Here is a 24,056-nt window from a genome sequence, read left to right as displayed (position 1 = left end):
CAAAAGAGAAGAAAATCCATTACAAGCTGAGGGGTCACAGCCCTGCAGCAGCCATATGCCCAGGTGACAGAGGCAGTCACAGCCTGCTTCTGTGGCTGATTTTGTGATTCCCAGACCCATCTGCTGGTGCCAGTTTCGAGACAGGAGGCAGCTTTCTGGCAGTAGTTCTGGCTGGATCAGGGTGACAGAGGGCACTGGGAAGAGGCAGCTAGCTACAGCTACTGCCTTTACAATTTGGAAACCAAACAAAAGAGTCGTCTGAAATACCGTGAAGCGTTCAGTCCTACAATTAGATATAAAATGGTGCCTGTATTTCGGATTCCTGATAATGGAAGCCAGAATGTTTTCTCTGAGCACTGGAGGGCACTGCAGCACTGAGGAAGAAATGTGCTTCAGCACGACATTCCAGAAAATAATGACTGTTTGCAGAAATGAGGAGGGGCTGGGCGATCTGAAGGCAGCAGAGCACCAATCATTCATTACCGATCTGGCACGCTCAGTTTCCTTTCAGCTGGAAGTGTTACAACTTTATATAGCCCTGCAAAGGGCTGGGCAAACCTCTACATAGACAGGCTCTGTAGACTCAGATACGTGCCTAATGTTCCTTTTTGAAGTACGCCTATTTTCCCTCAGTACTTGAATTGATTTTTAAGATGTATTACAGAATGTCTGAGACGTTAGTGAACAAAATACACAGTTAACTCTGCCCACCCAAAATATAGAGCCAGGTGGAAGAGAACAGGGTTTTCAGTTTTGCACTTCCAGTGTGTTAATCAATCTGTCCACAATATAAACCTTAATTAGGTCATTCTTTGATTAGCTCAAAAATGTTTTCCTAAAATCCAGGATCAGGTGTCACACTACATTTTTATTACTTCTCCAGACAAGTCTTTTAGCTTGAGTATGAGTAGCTCCACCTCTCTGCGTTTAGGGCAAGGAGAGAATCTCATTAGAAGCTGATGGTTCTCTCCTATTTAAGAAAGCCAACAAAGAAACAGAAAACTAAAAATATTCTCCATAGTAGGAAAAGGGTTCCTTAAGGGCATATTTAAGATTTTTTAAGAGAAATCCTTCCTCTGAATCTCAAAGCAAATCTGATGTTTAGTGGACAGGTGTGATGAATTTAAACAGTCAGAGCACATATCAAAAATGTAGCTCCTTACTGTTTTGCTTTTCCTCCCACTCTCAGCATTTACACTCCTTCACAGCTCCAGTTGACAATTATCTTCCATTCCATCATTTTGATATATTGACGTTCTGTAACTTGGTCTGTAAGTCTTGGCAGCATTTTAATTATCTCACACTACGGTTCTGTCCTTTCATTCCATTTTGTTGGAAGACCTCCTGATCCTCTTGCTTGCCAGTCTCTGTGGCTCACCTTCCATTCCTAATCCTTCAGGCACATCTCAAGCCACTTTGTTTGGTTTAATCTTTGATCACCTCCTCTCCCTTACACACACTTTCCTCTTTGCTGTAGGTTTCCTCAAGGTCAGAACCTTCTTCCTGTTTGGGAGATGCCTGGCTGCAGTCCCTTCGTCTGTAACTCTGCTGAGGTCTCTCATCACTTAAAAAGGAAGGGAAGGTTGACAGCAAGAGAAATGATCATTGTGAGAGAAGTTAGACTGTGGTGTGAAACAGGCAGATAGATCTCCCAGGGTTTCTGTGAAATTGCTCCCAAGCTCCAATTTCATCTAAAGTAGCAAGATCAGTTTTTACCTCCCAGGATGCAACAACCTGAAGGCATTCAGGATTCCTGGGTCTCTCTCTGGGTAGCAAGCAATGATTTTACTGAGCAGAATGCGTTACCACCTTGTGATGATGAAAGGATGGCAAATACAATTACTTAGAGCAGACAGTGTTAGATTCCAGAGCCTGGAATGAGATATCAGGAATAAATGCAGTTGTCTTACAAGCCTGTGATCTTTACTCCCATCCATGCTGGGCTATGTACCAAGTTAAGAAAGCAGAGTTAGGTGTGCTTTAAGCTGGTGACAAAGACCAAGCCAAGCTCTTTCTCTGGCTGTTAATCCCCTTCTGTCCCAAGTTTCAACAATATAAGCTGGATAGGCAGAACTGAACATGAAAAGAAAGTGAAATGGCTATTTTGATTCAGTTATATTTGTATCAATGTGACTTAAAAATTTGTATTTTAAGCTGCATAATGTAATCAGTATAAATAAAGCCTTCAAAAATATCAGCTGGAATTCTCTATTTGAACCTCATCCTAACAGAGTTTAGCATCTCTCTTTCTTTCAGTTGCTTACTTTTATTAGAAAATTAGGTATCTTTCCAGCCAGTAGTAATAAAAAGAATGCACCCAAGCTTATAAATCAAAGTAAAAACAGATTTCTTGCTGTCTGTCTACTAATGTCTGTGCTAATCAGTGATGAGAGGAGAGAAACAGGAGGAAAAGCCAGAGCTATTTTTGTGCTTGGCATCACCAATTCTGCCTTGTGATAACATTATGCTGGAACCATTTATTCAGTCATTGCCCAGTCAAAATTGTTTAGATTAAAAAGGTCAATTAAAAGTTTAGAATAAAGATTTCCTTATTCTGAAGTGAAGAAATGTAGCAGCTGGAAAATAGAAAATTCTGTTCACACAAGATACAAGCTTCCAAGGAGATGACAAGCCTGTACATTGTACTACGAACTGAAGATTTTATTCTGACATAATTTTGATATAAAATTAATCAGCTTTTCATGCTAAAACTTGTCTAACTGTTCTGTTAAAAAAGACCTACGCTACCCTTCTTTGTACAAGGGTGAATAACCTAATGCTGGAAGGGATGGAAAGAGCAGGAGATCTGTCCTTCAGGATGGTGCTGCTCCTCACATGCATGTAAGCATGACAACAGAGGGAGAAGGCTGTGCCTTGCTTCCACCCCTGAAAAATGCAATTTGACAGTGCAAGTTTCCCCTTTAGAGCAAGACAGACCTAAGGATTATAGATGGTGCTATGGACCTTTTTTTGTAGGTAGCTGCTCAATTTTTATGACATGGGCTCATTTCCTGCCTGGGAGAATGTCATGTCCATACCACAAGGCAGTTCTCTCTCTGTCAGATACCTAAAGTAGCTCCAAATTGTCTGGTTGTCTGTGCTGGTGAGTACAAATGCTCAGATAGGGTGTTTGCCTTCTCTTTAATCTCCTTGAGGGGTCAGGTCTTTTCAATGTGAGCATTGTACCTGTTTCTGGAGATGGTTTATTTGCTACTAAGCTGAACACTTCTTTTTTGCTTTGTCGATACATACTTCTTTTGAAGGATCTGCAAAATGTTTCCAATTCAAAATAATGCAAATGTACATGAAATATTTTAATTGTTTTCAACTCATAGTGTTAATGCCTCAGATAGCATAAGAAGCTGATTTGATTATGCCCAGTGTTATTCAGCAAGGGAAGTGCATTCACTCAATGTTGCTAGGCTACCAGCCTTATTTACAGATAGTCAGAACCTTCCAGGGCAGAGAGAACTGAAAAGCTTCAAGAGCAGATGTAAGAAGAGGAAATAATAAATGGCACTGATGATGCATTAGAATTCATTTTAATGTGTGCTTTACTGTGGGGGCCCAGTGAGGGAACATGCAAGAAGCAAACACCTCAGCAGTTAAGTAACCCATCACACTGCAAGCAGGGAGAGCAGGAGGGAAAGAAACCACTGACACTGCACAGTAGTAAGTCAGTTGTCAAATTTAAGAGAGGTTTTTGATTTCAGAAGTCAGGAGTGGAAAAGTAAGCCACCAAGAATGTATATATAAGAACAGGAAGATGCACTTATAGAGTAGGTTAAAAATTTGCTGTTAATATGTGCATAGTTCATCTAGCCTTATGAAATTGGGTCTTATTTACATTTTGTTTTCAATGTTTCAGCTAGACACGGATCTGTCCTGGGGCACCCCTTCTTTAGCAATGTGGCTACCCCAGAAAAAGAAGTCTTGCCTCAGACAGCTCATTTTGGAGGCTTCACAAGCGATGACAGTGTTACAACTACAAAGTAAACCTGCCTTGTCAGCACCTTACAGCACCTCATCTCTTATCATTCACCAGCTTTGCCTCTGCCTCCTTAGGAACAGCGACCCAGCTGAGTTCCCTCACCCACAGCACTGTCCCACAGGTCTGGATATGGCAGCAGAACCATGGGTTGCAGTATGGCCCACTGAGAGCCTCAGAAGAGCAGAAGGAGTGGGCCATGACCAGGCTCCAGCTGCGAGCTGCAGAAGATGGACCAGAGACCGGTGCACAAGCTCCCAGCAGCACATGCCTGCAGCCCAGACAGGGGGCAGAGCTGGAGCCAAGCACATGGGCACCATGGCTTAGGGAACAGAAACCAGTCTCATTAATGGAATATGGCCAAATAAAAAAAATAAAATAAATATGGGGCAGAAAATAGATTTTTCACAAAACAGCTCAAGTCCTGTCTTGTGAAAAACAAGGATCTGCATATCCACAAGAAATCACTTGCACGAATGTGACAGCTTCTGCCTCAGACCTAATGGATGTACATGATTCTCTTGAAATTGCTACTGGGAGGTATGTAAAGGTACATATGTTTGCACATCAGCCACCTTAATGAAAAAATCCTACAGATATGCAAGAATGACTTCTTCCAGCTGAAGGAAGAGGGCAGAAAATTTGCAATGGTGAAATGCTGCAGCTAGAGTGCTAACCATAGTGCTCCTGATGACCAAAACCTGCTGAACACCATGGAGTCATATGAGGCTGTACCTCCCCTGCCCTGGCTGGCTGGGCCCACTCGTGTCAGTGTGAATCAATGCTGGAGAGGCGAGAGCATCTCGGCTGAGAAAAAGAGCACATTAAGAAACAAAGAGAGAAACGGGTAAAATGTGTTTACAGCCTGCTCTGCTGGTTTGCAGCTGGCATGCACTAACATCCATCACTTAAATGTTTAAGGCTCTATTACTCAAGCAGAGGAATGGCAGTAGCTGCAGGCACAGAAGAAAATTTTACTCCATTAACCCTCAAATACCACCTGGAGTAACTTCTCATCTTCTCTGGAGTTCCTTTATTTTATCCTGCTACAACAGAGGACAGAGCTTTGCTCATCTAATTCAGACACAGTGGGTAAGAGGAAAAGAGGCAAAATATGTAGGTAATATCAAATGCAGGGAACCTGTTAAAGCCTTCCAGTTCACAAGGAAGGAGCAATGAGGCTGTGCATCCTTGCGAGGCTCCCACAAACACCCAGCAGCCTCTGAATTGTGGCTGGTCACGGTCCATTACGCAGTTCTGAGCTCAGCAGCCTGACCCTTCTTGGCTTCTGACTCTGGAGATATGGAGCTTCCCTCAGCCCATGCTGCCCAGGTAATTCTGGCATCACCGTCTCTGCCAGGGGAGGAATCCAGCAGTGTGTCTGCTGGTGTAGCTCCCCATGCTGCCCTCCAGCTACAGAGGGCACAGCTGTTGTCTCAGGTCACCTTCTGCAAGGAGGTGCACAGACACTGTCACCTGAGCCAGCTGGGGCAGGAGTGAAGCCTCTTGTTGGGGCTCCACCACGGGGTCCTCACCCTGCATTGCTTAAAGCCTGTCAGTGTAGCTTGGGTGGCTCCAGTGAGGGTCAGCTTGCTCTGCACTGTGACTTGTTCTCCAGAGCCTCATCCCTTCCGTGCACAGTGATGGAGAGCTGATGCCTGCTCAGTGTCACAGGTGCTGGGGGAAGCTGCAGGTGCACACTGAGGAGCGCTGGAAGGTACTGGGACCTTCCAGACTCACCCAGATTAAAGATTCTTTTATTTTAAAGGTGCCACTAATCCCTTCAAGCACCTTTGGTGTTTGAAGAGTTCGGATTAATGATTCCTGGAGATGATTTTCATCTTATCTGTCTTAACACAGACCTTAATTTCTCTGGTTGTTTGTACTGTAGTGACTAATAGCACCTCCTGGCAGTGAATGTGGAGTTTCCATAGATACACATTCTCCTCATGCATTCATCCTTATGCAGGTCTAATGCTTGATAGTGGGGGGAAATGGCTTGGGGGAAACCTGCATGGAATCTTTGGGAGCTACGTGGAATCTCTGCTGCATTGCATTTATTACGGTATTAGAATATAATCTGTGATGAAATACTTGGGAAAGAAATTAATGTATCAGCTGTTAGGTATGGTTGAATGTCCCCAAAGAAACTCAGCTTCCATGATAAGTGAGTCCTTGAGATATTTTTAATCTTTTTTTGCACTCTAACGTATAACTGAATGTTTTAGCTATGATAGAAATATTACCAAAGAGGAGGATTTTGAAGTTTATTTAGAAGAATTGAGTTGTAAATTATCTGTTGATCTCAGCTTGATTGCATGATTGGAAATTTATTACTTCCTAAGCCACTTATAACAGAAAATATAGAAATTTTACATCATAAATTCTTTTATTTACAACTCATTTACAATTTCTTTTAAAAAATAATTTTTCACTAGCAGTAAGATAAATCTAATTTTTTTAAGTTACAAAATAGGAAAAAATCCTAAAACCCCCTCTCCTGTTACTGAAACTTAAGTTTCTTTTGTTTGTAGTCGAACTTTTAAGAGAGGGGCTGTTTTCTTGATTAAGAAGAACAAAATAATCAATTTAATCAGGTTTTGATCAAACACAAAGCAATTAATAGGCCTAATACACATGGAGGGGAACATTTAGCCTGGATAAAGAAGAAAAACACCTGTGAGTGAATGTGAGCTGGAAACTTTTTGATACCCTGAAACACTTAGGTGAGGTACTCATTTATTTCCCTTATAGTCTCAGGCCCTTTGTTCTCTACAATTCACATTCGTCTTGCATCCACTGATCATCTGATTCCTGCAACACACCCTATCTTTGGACTGAAAACATCAACAGATCACTGTGAAAAGATAATGAGATTTACTGCACTAAACCCAACATGTATTTCCCAGGTGTCCTTACAGTAATTAGGACCCAGTGTTTTAAAAGTGGAAGAAAACAACTTTGGCTATTCCTATGGCCTTCTTGAAGCAAGAGAAAACAAACCCTATTTGTAGCAGGTGTTCAATGCAATTTGAAATAATTTCAGACTGTCAGCTTTCAGGTAGTTTCCGTGTGAACTTACAATTTCTGAATTTTTGTTTTTAACAATGTTTTTACCAGATTGTTTTGTTTTGTTTTGTTTTGTTTCCCTAGGCCTAGCATTGGAGTGAGAGAAGAAATGGAGGACCTGTAGAGATCCTAGAATCCAGATTAGATTCCATGGTTATTTTAGTGAAAGCTTTTATTCCTAGTTTGTGTAAATTTTTTTGCTGGCTGCATCTGGAATAATTTTCCAGGAAAGAGATTCCTTTTCCCACTCAGTCCGTTTTCTTTTAAGATTTTATTTTTTGCTTTGTGCTATTTTGGAAAAGTAATAAGATGCAAGTAGGCTACCCTTATCTGAAGTGACTTTATAAGTAGGACAAAGTCTGAATCTCTTAGCACAAACTTGGACAAAATTAATGATCCTAATTTTTTTAAAAAAAAGTTTTACAGTTGTTGTTATTATATAACAACACAATACATGGCTAAATTTAAACACAACTTCAAATAAAAAAGGTAGAATTAGTTTTTTTGTACCTCAGCTGATTTTAAAATAAACAAATGTGAGGCTCAATTCTTTATTTTCTTTTTTTTTTTTCTGATGTTTTTCTGAACTCCTCAGCTTTGCAGTCCAGTTTCAAATATTGGAATAGACTTTTGCATTACAACAACAGAAGTGCCTTATTAAAAGCAGACTCTCTTATGGTGTCAATTCTACTCTGCCTCTGTTCAGAAAGACTGAGTGCAAAGATCAGATACACAGTTGTATAGGTACACAAGGGTCAGGACTGCAAGCAGTTAATTGAATTTTTAACTCCAGAGGATTTTTGGGCTATAGTTTCTGGATTCGGTCAACCTCATTAGGTTAGGTACCTTGCCTAACCTCCCTAGGCAGCTCTCCTGCTCAGTCTGATGTCTCACTAGAGATATCAACCCATTCTGTAAGAGAGAAACCCCCTTATTTTCGGTATGCTTCTGTTGTTGCTCTAGGCTACAACAGAGTAGAGCTCTGGGCTCTAGTTTGTCCCATTTTTTTCTAGTACCTTGTGCTAGTGATTCACAACATCTTTGCTGTCAAAAAGCCACAGTTTTTAGTGGGAAAGCATGAGACACAACCGGGTCGAAGGGAGGAGAGGTGATTTAAACAAAGGACTATGGCATATCTCCATCTGTGCAGTCAGCTGTCACGCGTGGCCTCCCGGATGGGAACAAGAAGTCTGCTCATAGGCTGCAACATTTCTAAAGTGTATAAACAGCAAATGCTTCTTTTGGTCTATGACTTGCAAAATATTGTAGCAGCCTTAAAAATGCCACAACATAACAAAGAGAAGTTCCATGTGAATTATGGAGAGAAAGGACTGAAGGGACATGGAGAGAACCTCAAAGGAAAAAAAGGAGGTGGCAGATTTGTCAGCCATTGAAGTTGCAGATGCCTGGGAAACAGAAAATTGAAAAGGTTAATTAATTCTTGTCAGCACTATCTAGAATTTCATTTGATTTTCTTATTTTTCTGTTTTGCAATCTTGTCCTCAGAAACCCTGTACTTTGGTAAAGGAAGGAGCATTTAAACCTGTCAGGTTTCAGACGCAGCCAAATGAAAATGAATCTACTAGAGGTATGTACTACCTCAGGGCTTCAAAGTCAAGCAAAAGTGTTCTGTTTGGATATTTCTGGGCCCTGAGATGTGTTTTGGGAATTTGGGAACTGTTGCACGTGTCCTGCCTTGCCCAAAGGACAGGTTTTGTACCATTGGATGTTATGTCATTGTAAATTTTCTCTTGTGGGCATGAAACAGAACTGTTTTCTATAGGAATGCAGCAAATGGATATTGCCTTATAAGAAATGTTTCAATAAACAAATTAAACATTTCTCTGGCTAACCACAACCTGTATGGTTTGGTATGGTAAGGGTTTTAGGTGGTGCAACCTTGTGCATTTCCACAGTATACTGTCAGCAACGCTAATGAAGTCTCTCATGTGCTAGGCATAAAGCAGATGCTGTGAAGTGAGCTGGAATGTCATGTTTAACCATACTCCTAGAAGAGCTTTACATGAGGACTGCCAAAGCATGTGGGGGTCACTAGAATATGACACACTTTCTTTTGAGGTACAATGGTGAATTGAAATATTTCATAGAAACACAGAATCATTGAGGGTGGAAAAGACCTTTAAGGTCATTGAGTCCAACTTTTGACTCAACACCATAATTTCAGCTAAATCAGAGCACTAAGTGCCATGTCCACTTGTTTCCTAAGTACTTCCAGGGATGATGACTCCACCTCCCTCCCCATACAGCCCATTCCAATGCCTAAACACCCCTTGAGTGAGGAAATTCTTCCTGATGTCCAACCTGAAAGTCCCCTGCTGCAGCTTGAGGCTTTGTCTTCTCATCCTATCACTTGTTTTTTGAGAGAAGAAGCTGAGTCCCACCTGGCTACAACCTCATTTCAGGCACTTGTAGAGAGTGATAACACCTAAGCCTCATTTTCTCCAGGCTAAACAACTCCAGATCCTTCAGCTGCTTTTCAAAAGATTTACTCTCTAGACCCTTCACCAGCTCCACTGCCCCTCTCTGGACATGCTCTCAACATCCTTCTTGAAGTGGGGGGCCTAGGACTAGACACAACATTTAATGTATGGCAAAATCTATTAAAGATTAGGAGAGAAAAAAATACTGTTTCTCCAGAAGATATCTAAACATAGCTTTCTTTGCTAAATTTTTCAAGAGAGATTATATTGTTTGGTATTTGCTTAGCCATGAGAACAGTACTAAGAACTGCTTGGAATATAACATACATGTTCATTCTTAGGAAGAGGAAACTGCAGTTGATTTGTCAAGATTGGTGTCTGAATCTGAGATGGAAAGTTGCTGCTAATGTGGCACACAATCTATCTTGTGCATGCATCACCAATATCTTGCAGGCAGAATAGGCTTCAAAAGGCTGTTCAAATGGCTCATGTTCTTCAAGTAGAATTGTTGACAGCTATTAAGGCAGGCAAACTGCGTTTTTAGAAGACATTACATTTTATTTAGATTTTATTTAGCCTTTTTCTTATTCTAGTAAACAAATATATTGCCAGGGTTGCTTAGCCATTCCTTTGATAATAGAATGACTTATGAAAATCTATGATTCAGGCAAGATCTTGCAAAGGTTTGTGGCATCCCATGCTTACTAAAAAGGAAAGACTGATATATTTTTTAGCACTGTTGACACTTGTACAAAAATGTGTTTTTCTGCCCTGCTACTGAAATGCCCTGTAATTAAAGGCCACTGTAATTAAAGTCATTGTGATGGCATGACTATGCTGTATAACTGTGAACAAGGAAATCACTTGTCTGAGGCAATATCCTCAGATTATTCCAGGGGAAAAAAAAAAAAGGAAAAAACTCTTTAAACTCATGAAGCTCACTCTGACACAGAAAGTGACAAATGTAAGTGAACTACTAATTATTAATTTAAAAAAATCTCAATGCATGGGCATAGGGAATGATAGAAAATTATCCTAATCAGAAATTGGATAGACTGCAATTTGTATAGCGTAACACGGAATGCAGACTAAAAAATTTGGGCAGTCTGGCAACACTTCTTTACGCTCCTTATGTTTCATAAATTATTGAATCATACAGCAGTAACTTGGCTGAATTTGCCAGTTTTGAATTTTATCCGTGGTTAAAATGTCTTCCCTCTCTAGTTCAAGAGAATGAAGCAGCATTCTAATAATTGCATAACCTTTAAAACAGACTAGTCATTTAAGACCAATTAGTATTAATGGGATTCTCGTCCATGATATCAGGTCTTTTTTTTTTATTTTCTAGAAAATTACATTGTAAGGAAGTACATGTTGTTAATAAGTAAGTTTTTTCCAACAAAAGGAAAACTTAATGGCTGCTGCTATATTTTCAACTATATTACATATATTCAGAGAAAAATAGAGAAAAATACACTGAAAACAGACCAAAATTCTTTGTATGATAATGTAAACAATAAAGAATAAAGTTAGAATATGCAACAAACCAGCAGGAAAATGACAATGTGGTTTCTTTCTGCAGACCACAGTGACAGCTACGGGAAGCCTTTCTTGCTGATCCTGATCTTTGCTTCTCTCTCTACAGCTATCCTTTCACTTTGAATTCTGAAAACCAGAAACCTTCTTCCACATTAACTGTGGCATAGTGGTAAGCAAGGGAGAGCTGTCCTCTTAGCTTAGAAACAGCCCTGAAGGAATGCAGCCATTCCAAACCATCTGATCCTCAGCAACATCAAACTTCTCCAGTCCACAGCACAGAAGGAAATTGTCACTAGCTGCCAGAAAAAGATCAGGTTTTGTTTCTCTGCAGCGTGACCTGGTTGCAATTGTGAAGTATGACCAATATGAAAAAATAAAGAGTTTATTTCTTTCTCAATTAAGCAAAGTGTGGAAAATAGACTTGGCATTAGGATATGTCCAGAGATATCTATTATTTTGTTTTCTATCCTTTAATGTCATATTTTTGAACAGGAATTTGCACGGCTTCTAGGATCCTTTCCCCAGCATGCTTTTCTGTATTTAACTGTCATTACCTCACTAAAGCTTTAGAAGTTGTATCAAAAAAAAAATTGCTGGTGCCTGTGACAGCATGAAAGTCTTGTGCTGCAGTGGGTTGCCTGCCTGGGTCATGCAGGATGATGTGCAATTACCTAAATGCTCTTTACCTTTCTCTCAAGAAGCAGGGCTTAATCAAAAGTAAAAGTGGGTTTTCAGTGGTTGATAAGTTGTGCTTTGAGCTTGCCTGGTTTTCTTCTGAGTCAAGCTATGTTCATGAAACACTGAGTTTTGTTCAATTTCATCTGTCATTTAAAATCTTGGGAGGATTGAAAAGTGGTAGTTTAAAGAAAATTACAAAATTGGTTTCAGTGAAATACCATGACCTATGAAATATATGTTGAATAAAATGAATTAATTTTTTTTTTCCTGGGCTTAAATGTGAAACTATGAGGCAAATAGCATAAGCAGTCTGATATTGCTGTGTGCATCATGATAATTGTTGGAGCTGTTTCCCTATGTGGCAGCCTTCGCACTTTAGTAACTAAAACCAGTTAACCCAAATCTAGCTTCTATTAAAAATTCACTATACAGATTCTCTAGGCTGACACTTAGTGAGAAGAGCTTTACAATGATTTTGCTATTTAAAATTATTTGATACTTATGCTTAAAGATCAAGATGGCATCTAAGCTTTAGAAAACTGTTTAAAAGTTACCTTATTAAAGGCTAAGCTGGCCATATGTAAAGGATTTATTTTATTTTTCAGTATGTATTTATTATTTGCATCTCACTTGATGGCTCTGCTCAGCAAGAATTTTGTTTCATGAGATGGGTGGAGAGAATCACAAACTTGGGATTAGTTGTGAATCCAAAATGTGCTTGTGAGGAAATGCAGTCCAGTGACTCTAACTCGTGCCTCTGTTAGAGAAAGGGCACTTGAGGGACAGTGCACAGTTGGGTCAGTCTTGTAACAGCCTCTGCGTCTGCCTGAGCTAGAACCAGAGGCTGTGACCCTCAAATGGATTTCCCATTCTCTTTGACCCTTGAATGGGGAAAATTTCCACAGCAGCTTTCAAATTAAAGAATCTTCTCAGACTGTGTGAAAGCATATCATTTATCGTGGCTAAAAAGGAAATTCTAATGTGAGATTCTGGAGGACTAACACAAGATGAGCATTTTCATGCAAGTAGAAAATTATACAAGTGAAGTCCTCTACTCCCTTCAGGATACCATAGATTACTACCATTTCTATATCAGAAACGCAAGTGACAAGTCACACCTTAAAAATATGTTCAATCTTTCTGCAAACTACACTGGATGGTTTTGCAGGCAACATTTTAAAAAATGGAAGCTAAGGGCTTGGGAAAAATCAAAAACTTGCTGTTTCACATTCTACTTTGTACTCAGGAACAATGATACTTAACAGGAGTCAAGTAGGTCTTTACCTCAGCATGACTAGTGTTGCAAAATTTAGAGTTTTCTCAAAACCCTCACCTCCTGAAACTGTAATTGCACAAGAACCTCAGTTTTCTAGGTCAGTGTTGGAAAGAGAAAAGAGAAAATATAATGTGAACACATCTCTGGAGGCAATTTCCCATTACTTTCAAACCAGCACAATATCATTGTCTTTACAATTTTTTAACAATTCACTTTGTTAACTTTTGTTAATGGCTAAACTGTTTGGAAGCCCCACCAGCAGAGGAGCATTATATGTGCTCTAAGTGTGAATGGCTTTGAAAGGTTAGATAAATTTTCCAACCTTGGTGTATTCAGGTGAAGCCAACTACAGCTGGAACAGAATATATCATCACTGAAATAGTTAGCAATGAAATAATCCTAATAGTTTATTATTTCAGCCAATCTGGAACTGAAATTCAGCCAGTTGTTGAAAAATCTAGTAACCCATTAGGCCCTCCCAAAAGCAGATTTCTTCCAGTTGAGAAAAAGTCTTCATAAAAGCTGATATATCTGGGAGGAACACATGGAACCAGTTGATAGTTCCAATCTATTTAAAGCTTTTAGCAACTCAGAACTTCTGCAAGCTTCTACTTGTGAGCATTTGCAACCACGGTTTCTAGAACTGTATTGTGTTTGAGAAGCTTGTCTCGCGGTGATCCTATTAGTTGTAGGTCTTGAAACTGAGGCTGTTTGAAAGAAAATGAATTGAAAGCTTTTAGCACTCATTTCCATGACACCATGTAGCAGCTGCATTTCAACCAGATCAAAGCAATCCTTCTTTTTGTATTATCAGACGGAAGTGCATAAAACATGCCTTAATTAAACCACATGCTTAACCTAAGTTAAGCATGCCTTTAAACATGCTCCAGCTTGCAATGCACATAGTCACCACTGCAGGCCTGGTGTCTGAACTGAGAGCTAACCACTAGGAAATGGATAGAAACACAACAATCACATGCACTTTCTGTAGCTTGGGTGTCAGAAACCAGACTGCAAGGGAGGAGTCTCTGTCCACTTGAGATCTGTAGCCCTAAACACTCCCTAAATTGTAGCCAAGATACAGGACACTGATATTATTTGGTCCCATAGTGTGTACTGTGATGGCAGCAGCTTTCCTTGGAATGCAGAGAAGTTTTGCATCTTCTTTATGCACCAGATCAAATTCCAGAGGATGAAGGTGGGATAATGTGTCATAAAATCACCCCTATTCTGCTCAGAGCACTTCTATCCCTTTGCTAGATTCCTTAAGAATTAATTAACAATATCAGCTTCTAAGCTAAATGGCTGCTCTTTCCTTATGTTTGTATCAAAAAGTTATGCTCATCTCACCAGTCAAATATGCTATATTGTTTTGGACTCTGTAGACAAATAATTTTGAGTACAGTTCTGGTTCTCTGTAAGTGAACAAGAAAGAAAATCACTTTAGGGTAGGTATTGCTTTTATAATATGAAGATAATTTTACATATCTATGTGCAATAGCATCAATAAGCTGTGTATTTGTTGTTCTTTTTAAAAACTACTTTGCTGAACAGTCAAATTATGTTGTAAGTGGAATATTATTTTTCTCATAATGGTGGACTGAGGTCCATCCAATCTAATTTTGTCATCATTTGTAGTATCATTTCAATGGAAAGAAAATTACAACTTTCACTTTCATTTTTCATTCTGAAGATTTTTATTTCTTTGTAGTCTGTTGGGTTGTTTTTTTGGGTTTTTTTGGTTTTTTTTGTTTGATGATTTATATTTAATAGGACATTTTACTTTTGAATTTTCTATTCTGGTATAAAAACTGTTGATTAATGCTGGAACACTTCCAGACAAGCTTGCAGTAGAAGGGCTGTGCAATTCTTAAACGTTCTACATAAATATTCCTGACATGGAGCCCACTGCTCCACAGCACAACTTCCACTGAAGCTGCTGATCAAGGGAAGCACTGGCCATCTGTGATGCTAATGTCAGAAGTGTATTGATATGTTTTCTAAGAAATGTAATTATCCTTTTAAAAAATAAGGTCTGATGCAGCTTGGAAGTTTTTTAAGAAGGAACTGCACAACACAGTGTGATATTTTTGCAGTGTACAGAACTTATGGTCTTAATTCCCCATAATTGTTAAAAGGGTGATTATTGTTGAATGCCTTCTGTTACTTCCTTTCCTCTTGTTATCTTGGTTTGATTTAAGGGCAGTCTCAGTGACATCATGGCTGAAAATCTTATTAAATATGGTAAGTGGGTGTTCTGAATTAAATGGCTTTGTTTTCCTGAAGATTATTAATGCATCTGCTAGCACATTCCAGGCTTACCTAACTCCATTGAAAGAACTGACACATTTACTCAGGTCAAAGATCAAGTGACAGAAGAAGCTATGGAAAGTATTAAATTTATAAATCCATCTGCCTTTTAATTCTAACGTGACTGTTATTTTATAAGCCAGTGTTGGAAATGTTGTACATCAATTTGAACAAAGTCTGTCTGTATCAGGAGCATTATCTGATGCATCTGTATAAGTCTTTGTATGGGCAGTATGACTCTGAGTTAAAACATTTCCATGGATTTCTCATTCTCTTCAGCTCATTTCACAAAACCATGAGATGTTTCCAGAAAAAAATTAAAATTAACACAGTCTAAGTAAGAAACTAATATGTCTGGATAAATATTATATCAAACCTCCAGGTTTTCCATTCTTGCCATCAGATGCCTGCAGTGTCTGATCCAATTTTCTTGAGTGGGAGGTGAGAAAACTACAGTTAAAATATGAATGTCCAATAACGCTTTTTAGCAATACAACCCTAGCCTGTGGTTTCATTTGTGAAGACAGCATAGCTGATAAAAATCAGAGAAACTTTGGTGAAAAATCTAAGGTAGAAAAAATATTCTATTGCTGTTTTCTATGAAAAACCCCTCAGCTACCTTTCCCCTTCCTTAAACTCTCTACTGCTGTTTTACTTTGCCCTACTTTTAGGGACAGGCTTAATTGAAAATGATTTTCACAAAGGCACAGTGAGGCATGAAGAAATAACATGGCAAGAATCACACAGATGAGGTTTCAGATGCCTTTGAGGAGGCTTTCTGTCCTCTGCATGAACAGTAGAAACCTCTGTGGCAGCTACAATAGGTCAGATGTTGAAGAGAAGCCAGCAGCTGTTTAAACATAATCCGTACCTAAGATAAAATAATGATAGTCCAAGATTGCAAAATTACTGAAGAAACAGCAGTGAATTAACAAAAATTGCTTTACAATAGCACATATTTACCACCAGTGAGTCTAACATAGGTCCAAAATAGAGAGGCTGCTCAGTGGAACTTTGTATTTGAATCATATCTTGGGACAGTGTCTTATGAGAGCTACTCCTAGAATGTGTTTGCAGTTGTTTAAAGTACTATTAAATTAAAGCAACATTTATTAGACCTGAATTCTGATTCATTCCATATCATCCTTTATATGCCAGACATTTTGTAGGGGTAATATTCTGACACAGTTCCTACAGTTTTCCTAGATGTGCAAGCAAAATTATCAAAGGAAAAGAAATAGATTATTAAGAATGCAAACTGGAATGGCATGAATTATCTCTGATAGCACCCCAAAACAATCTTGAAAGAAAAGCTGCTGAAACTTAAGTGGTTCCAGGTGGCTGCAACATCAAGTCTTCTCAAGCATGATTTGAATAGTCTCAAGGAAAACTTTTAATTATGCTCTTCAGGCATTTTGCCCCATGACATCTACTAATATTGACAGAAGATGTGTGCATGCATGCCTATCATGGACTTTATCCTGTCACTTCATGCCACCACTAAGAACTGGTATCTGCTGGAAACATGGCCTTCTGACTCATTCTGTTAGTGGAAACAGTTTTATTTGTGCTACATTAAAAGAGTCGTTGTAATGATTTGTCTGTAAAAGCAAGGCAGCAAAGTGCTGTTCAAATGATACAGAACAGCCAAGCATTCACACTTTATTTCTTTTTATATGGAAAAGTGGACACAGTTTAGCTGTTAATACCAGTTAGCATAGCACAAGGACATTCCAGTGTAAGAGATAAAAAGATCTGTGATTTAATTGGAAACACAATAATAATACATATTTATATATGTCTAATCTTTTCTGAAAAGAATAGTTGCCATGCCCCAAGTAGGAATTTTTGCAAGCTGCTCTAAAAACAGATTTGGTTTTTGCAGCATTGGAAGTAGTTGGATGAAGTGACAATTGCAGGATATAACACTGAATCAACTTCATCTTTAGGTGAGGGCTGAAAACATACGTTTTTAGGGGGTAAAATTGAGGAAATTTTCAAACGAAAGTGAATTTGGGAACTCTGCCCTGTGACACTGGACAGAACCTACCTGCCTTAGGAGGGTGAGAAGGCAATGGGGAAAGAACTTGCTCAATGACTCCTTAAAGAAGGAGGCATTATTGTCACCTTGATTTCAGTTTGGAGCCTTTAAAAATTTCTTGTAAAAATGTGTGAAGGTCTGTATTAATAAAAGGCATGCTATAAAACCATTACTCTGACCAGCATATAGAGGAAAATAATCCTCCTCTTTGAGAAGCTGTATTTGCCAGACAAGTAGCTCCTTGAGCATGATACTTAAATATTCTTATAGCATGTGCTCCATTCTCCTAAAAGGAGTGGCTATATCTGATTCAAGCTTTTGTATCCTTATCATCCTAGGCTAAGTCAGATGTACCCTACTACACTCTGTTTTTAGGTTATTTAATATAATTGAAGGTTGGGTGGCTATGTGTGTGACACATAATCAGGGCCTAATAAATAGGCAGCCTGTTTTTACTGGCCGGATTCCCAGGGCGCAGATCAGTGACATGCATTTCACTGCCTTTAAAGTCTATTTAGGATCAAATAAAATTCATCCTTGCATAAAGGTCCTGTGCAGATGCTTTTGCGACAGCGATGGCTCTTTAGATCCCAGAGCAGTAGCAAAAGGACAGGCAAACTAACTATGTGTTTAACATCCTTCACCCTCTGTTCACCCGCTGGTCCAGGCTGAGTGCTTGGCTCTAATCGGCTGCTTGGAAAATGAAATGCTCATTCTTCTGCAAAAGAAAAAAAACAACACCTCTAAGTACACAGTGGATGGATTATAAAAAACAATGATTGGGGATTCTCGTTGAGTTTTCCTCACAAATTTTCAGAATCTGTACTTTGAGGTAAAGCACCCTTGAGTCACTGTGGATGGCTGTCAATGTAAGAGGAAAAATCTTGACAAAAAGGTGCATACATTTTAAAAAAATAGTTGAGATTTAGCTTTAGTGTTCATACTGTCTGGTTATAGAAGCCTTCTCACTCTTTATCAGCTTTTATGGAATGTTACTCTTCCAAAAACAAGGTTTTTAAAATGAGAAGTAAAGGGCCTTAGCCCTCAGGATTTCAAAGCTCCACTTTCTTCCTACACTTGTGAGTAACTGTGATGTGTGAATTCCATAGTATCGAGTATCCCTGTTGTTTTAGCAATATGTCTTACACTGCTAACAATTTACACGAGTATCTCCTTTGCATATTTGAAAAATAACTTTGAAATGCCTCCAGAAAACATTAAGAAACCCTTGCTTTCCCTTAAATAAAGCCTCATGTAGTGACCTTTTTCATTTTTGCTAGAAGGCAGTTTTATAAACTCTTTGTCTGTATAAAGATGTCACTAAAGTAAAGTAGTCAAAGAGTTTATGTTAAAAGTTTCAGGAGTGATAATTCTATTGTGCATAGTCCATTAGAAATCTTTTCTCTTAGATGAAGATGATTTAGGATTTTTCCTTCTTGTATTAATTCGGAAAGTAATAGTGAACCACAATGGATGTTTATATAATGTGCAGATAAATATTACATCTTTCACAAACAGATTTGCCAAAGTATTTGTCAAAGCATTTTAAAGCCTTATTGACTTCAGTTTCCCAGTGTGCTTAGAAAGAGAAGTGAAAATCTGTAAATGCAGATATTAGTCTCTTGTTTGCCTCAACCTAAATTTTTGGGGACTAACCTGGTCACTTTTTCCTTTTCCACTGCATGTTCCAGTCTTCATATATGTAGTTGATTCTGAATATTCAGCACTGCTTGCCTATGGGGAAGTCACTGCTGAAAAAATATTATACCAGCTTGATGATGAGCCCTTTGAACTGCTGAAACCAGCATTTACTATCTTCTGTAATATGACAAAATTGCTATTAAGTAGAAGTTGGAAAAGTTGCAATGGCTAAGAATGAAAAAGGATGACCTGAGGAGTTGTAGGATGCTCAGTCTGAAATCAAGGTCAAGCAAAATAATCAGAAATGCTGCTGTGGGATGTGAAGATTATTAGCTGAAGAATATAAGCACAATTAATGTCAGTCAATGTGATTGTTTCTTTTAATCGAAAACCACTCATGTCAAATAAACCAGTCTATCAAATAATCATGATTCCACAAGGAGACAGAAAAACTGCTTTAGTCTAATAGTCTTTGTGCTGTGTGTTGTAAGTACAAGAAAGTTAATCTCAGTTTGTGAGGTCATTTAAAAGTATTAACAGCTCAGCTTCACAGTGATCTATTATCCCATGTGGTGATTAGCTTGCAGGTAGCTCCTGTGTTAGAGCTGCAGCCAAAAAATGTCAATGTCACTTTCTGAATACCTTGTTTTTCAAATATAAAGTTCTCTCTTTGTCATATCTTGGCATCTAACTTGCAAGTACGCAGAGATCTACTGAACTCGTGTGGTCTCTTGTCTTTGCACACTCTGCAAAATCTCTTCTTCCACTACCAGTATAATCACCCCAATTTTCCAATGTTCCAGAACACCAGTGGCAATTTCCTTCTCATCTGTGAGGCCAAACTAAACTGTTGTTCTTGTGGTAACACTGAAATGGCTATTTTGTAATTTTAAGAATTGAGAGAACTCTGCTAAGTTCCTGCAAGTCAGGATGCATATACTAAAGGAAGAGAGAAGGGAATCTTCTGATCATCCTTTATTTAATGGTTTTTCTTTCACTCTGTGGAATGATTTTGGAGTATATGAGAAATGTTAATTCCTGTTGAATAGAAACTGAAAATATGCACTCTGACCACTAACATGCATTAAATTCAGGGTTATAGTTGCAGAGTTGATGTCAGATTGCCAGTACCAGCTACTTTGCACTGCAGACTTACCACACTGATGCAGTCATGTCTTCCAGATTTCCTCAAAATCATGTGTCACATTATCAAAAATGAGTTCATACCTAAATTTTCATGGCTGCATTTTTGTATCTTATCTCACATTACAGTGTAAGATTTATGTGGTTGCTTCAATGGAGCAAAATTAATTTAGCTGATAAGGGAAATGGGTATGAAGGTATTACATTATCTGAAAAGGACAGTTTGATTAATAGATTGGTTAATAAGAGACAAGAGATTGGTTAATATTGAAGATAACAAATTAACCAATAATAGTCAAGAAAGCTGTGTGACCTTGTTGGCAGCTGGCGGCCCATATCAGAAAATGAGACCTATGAACAATATAAGAGTGTTTATATCTGTTTATTCAAGTAGGTGGTCTTTGAACGGACAAGAGGAAAAAAACCAGTTACATAAAACTCCTGTAATAATGGTGAGTACATATCCCTAACTATGTATAAGTGACTCTGGATGTCAGTCTGAGAGTATTTATTAGAAATGAAACTCTGCATAAGGGAATATGACCATTCAAAAATAATTTTGCAACTGGTTTATAGTTTTGAGTCAGGGTCTCGTCTTGAATCTCTCAGAAATTAAGAGTCCTTTGGGGATGTGGAGTTACATATATTTTTTCCAGATCAATTATGATTTTTAATTTGAGGGGTACTAGTAGATTTTTTTAAAACTATCTAGCAATTTTTCTTATTATTCTGCCCATTTTTGTGCTTATGCCAAGAAAAATAGTGTTTTGAATTTAAGATTTGGAGGAAATTGGCACAGAGTCTTCAGTGATGGAGTGTCTTGGCTCATTTTATTAAAGCGATGTTTGCATCAGCTGTAGGCCTGTCCAATCATTTTAGCCATGAAATCTGTAAGGACCTTCTGCCTTAACATGATGCCAGAGGTTTTCCTGACTTTTGAGAGCCCACATTTTCCTGAACTTCTGACTATCAGCTTTCACATCACCTTGTGCAGTTTCAGCAGAGACCTACTCTGTAACTCTTCAGAATCCCATTCAAATAATACAATTTTTTTTTCAGTCTGCTTCTAACATAAATGGCTTTGTTAAATTAGATCAGTAACTTCAAGTCTAAGCTAGATTTAAATTAAAATGGTGTTTACAATATAGGCTTGCATGATAAAAAAAATACTGCAAAAAGTTAAAAACAAAGTCAACATCATATTTACCAGAGATTTCTTCCAGCTGCCCCTAGTATCCCAGCTAGGATTTGTGAAGCTGCCTAATGGCTTCTGTGACTTTATTCCAGATATTTCTCCTGACCAGAGTTCTGAGATATCAGGGTAGAAAGAAACAGGAAATGGTAATTTTTTACTCCTCTGTGTTGTTTCATTCCCTTACCTCCACTGGGTAAAAACCATAGTTTTCAGTCTCAGCTTTCTTTCCCTCTTGGTGCCCCTGTACAGTGGATGGTGGAATAAGTTTTTAGGAGTGTTTCTATAGTAGGGTCCTTTTGAACCTTTTATTTAAACATTCTATGGTGTTTGCATAAAATTTATGAGTGACAGAAAAGAACAATTTTGTGGGTCCCAACACACTATGTTAGAAACAGGAAACTGGGTTTGCCAAATCAGTTTTTTTGTTTATATGTTCTGTCTGATTGTACAAGTACTTTTCTGTGGTAGTAGATGGGTTTCCATGGAGCTTAAGTACATCTTCCTTTAGATGTATTTAAGCTGCTAAATAGCCAGTCCTAGTCATCAATACTAGAACTCTTTTTTGATAGAGTTTTTATTTCCATATATATTTTTATTTTTTTTTTACTCAAAGAGAAGGAGTCAAAACCCATCATGTTTTAATCAAATAAAGCATAGCTGAGCTTTCACCATATCTAAAAATATTTGATTTTATTTATCTACAATAATTTTTTTGAAACACCCAATGAACACAAAAATTCTGTTGCTTACATGAGTCTTGTGTACAGTATGCTAGAGAGGTAAATTGACTTTATTTGAAATGCTTTCATCTTGAAGATTTTCCAGGACTAGAAGCTGTGTTTTGAGTAGACAGCTCTTGCCTCATGGAATTTAATCTTGATAGCAATCCTGGAATCAAAATTTTGTATGTGGGTGTGTGGCTTTTGTTCATAGGATTTTGTTTAGTTCAGATACAACACAGTAAAATGACACTAAAATAATAAAAAGTTTTCTGTGAGTCCTACAAAGCATTTTATTTTTTCTAAAGATCATGCAACATAACCATTATCAGCTTTCAAAAGTTGATGGGTATTCAGGTGTTCAAAGAATTTCTGATCCACACAATTATCTCCATAATACAGATGACTGCAGAAAGCCATGGTGGTGCTGCATCTTGCAAGTTTCTGCCTTTACATTTTTACTTTTGTTTTTCATTTCTCCTGTCCTTCCCCGATCAGCTTATAAAAACTCAAACAATTTAGTAAAAGCTAAATGATCAGAAGAAAAGTGAGCTTAAAGCTCCATTAACCAAGGTAATACAAGTCCAAAAGCATAATAAACAGGCTAGCTAATTAAAGGATCTTCAGAAAAGAACTTAAGAAAAAATTCTTGCATGAAGTCATAAATTTAATTCTCTTTCTAGAAGGCTGAATTTTGTGTTCAAGAATTTGACATTAGAAATCTATGTGTGTGACTCTCAGCACATTTCCTCTTTAATTGTGTCCTATAGCATATTTTGTGTCCTTTGGGGTACAACCTCATTTTCAGTCAAGTTAAAAAAACCTTAAAATTTAAGCTTAGGGCCTTCTTCAAAGTTACTTCTGTTCTCCTGGATGTTACACGTAGAGTTGGCCTAAACTTGTCCCTAGCCTCTGGAGATTACATTATCAAGGGCAAAACTGCTATTGCCTGAGGGGAAAATCATTCCTTCCTAATTGTCCAGATGTCAACTGGAGCAGACAGGTATTGTATAATAGTAACTATTCTTGTTTCTTTCTCTATTCTTTACCTGACATCATGTATTGTGTAACTAGGTACACATTTACATAAAGTGATCATATAAAAATACCCTCCCAAAGCATCAGATGTCCTCGACAAATAAAATACAAGTAATCAGAATGGGATTCTGGCATCCACCCAATAACATTATCATAGCAGCAAGGGCATACAATAAAAATGTAACAGTTTGTAAGTATTATAAATGAAGGGGTACACATGCAATATGGAAAAAGCCTGCTAGTATTTGCGTACAGTAAATGATCATCCCTAGAGGTTTAGCTCAGCTAAAACATTTCCCTTCAGGGATCTGAATTCCATAGGTGCCTATGATAGACATGGTACATACTCTGGGAAGTAGCTGATCTTTTATTTCCACCAGAAATGGAAAAGGGAAGTCACAACAGAGGTTCAAAAAATGGTTTGTATTAGCAGATGTTAAAAAATTGTTCACTCTCTGGGAACTAACAGAGAATCTCATTGTCAATGTACCCTTGGAAAAAATAGCAAGTTAATAGAACACATTAGAATGCTAAAGAAACGATTTAGTAGTTGTGTATTCTAATTAACCATTTGACTACTGCTGAATGGAGTACATAATTGTAGCAGATATCTTGCATCCTGCCCAATCAAACCTCTTGATATGTTACAAATATGAAACACTGATTTATATTACCTCAATATGGCAGAAAAACTTGGGATAAGTTGGAGAGAGCAACCAACTTTTAATGAATTTAATTTTCCTTGTGTCGAATCGGACAATTTAAAAGGCTCTCTGAAACACAGAAACGCCTCTGCTGGACCTTGAAGTGGTCAGATCATTAATTCTACAACTCACTTTGAGCGTTGACAGGTTTCACACAACTGATAGAATGATCTATTTCACTGTAGTGGCAAGTAGTTCTGGCCAGAGTCAGCAAAGTCGAAACATTACTTTTTTTGCATGTGGCATTAAATTCTCTGGCAGAAACTTAAGGACA

This window comes from Poecile atricapillus, chromosome 4, assembly GCF_030490865.1.
Source record: "Poecile atricapillus isolate bPoeAtr1 chromosome 4, bPoeAtr1.hap1, whole genome shotgun sequence".
Classification (NCBI taxonomy): domain Eukaryota; kingdom Metazoa; phylum Chordata; class Aves; order Passeriformes; family Paridae; genus Poecile; species Poecile atricapillus.
The sequence above is the reverse complement of the archived record's forward strand: the minus strand, read 5'-3'. Positions refer to the sequence as shown.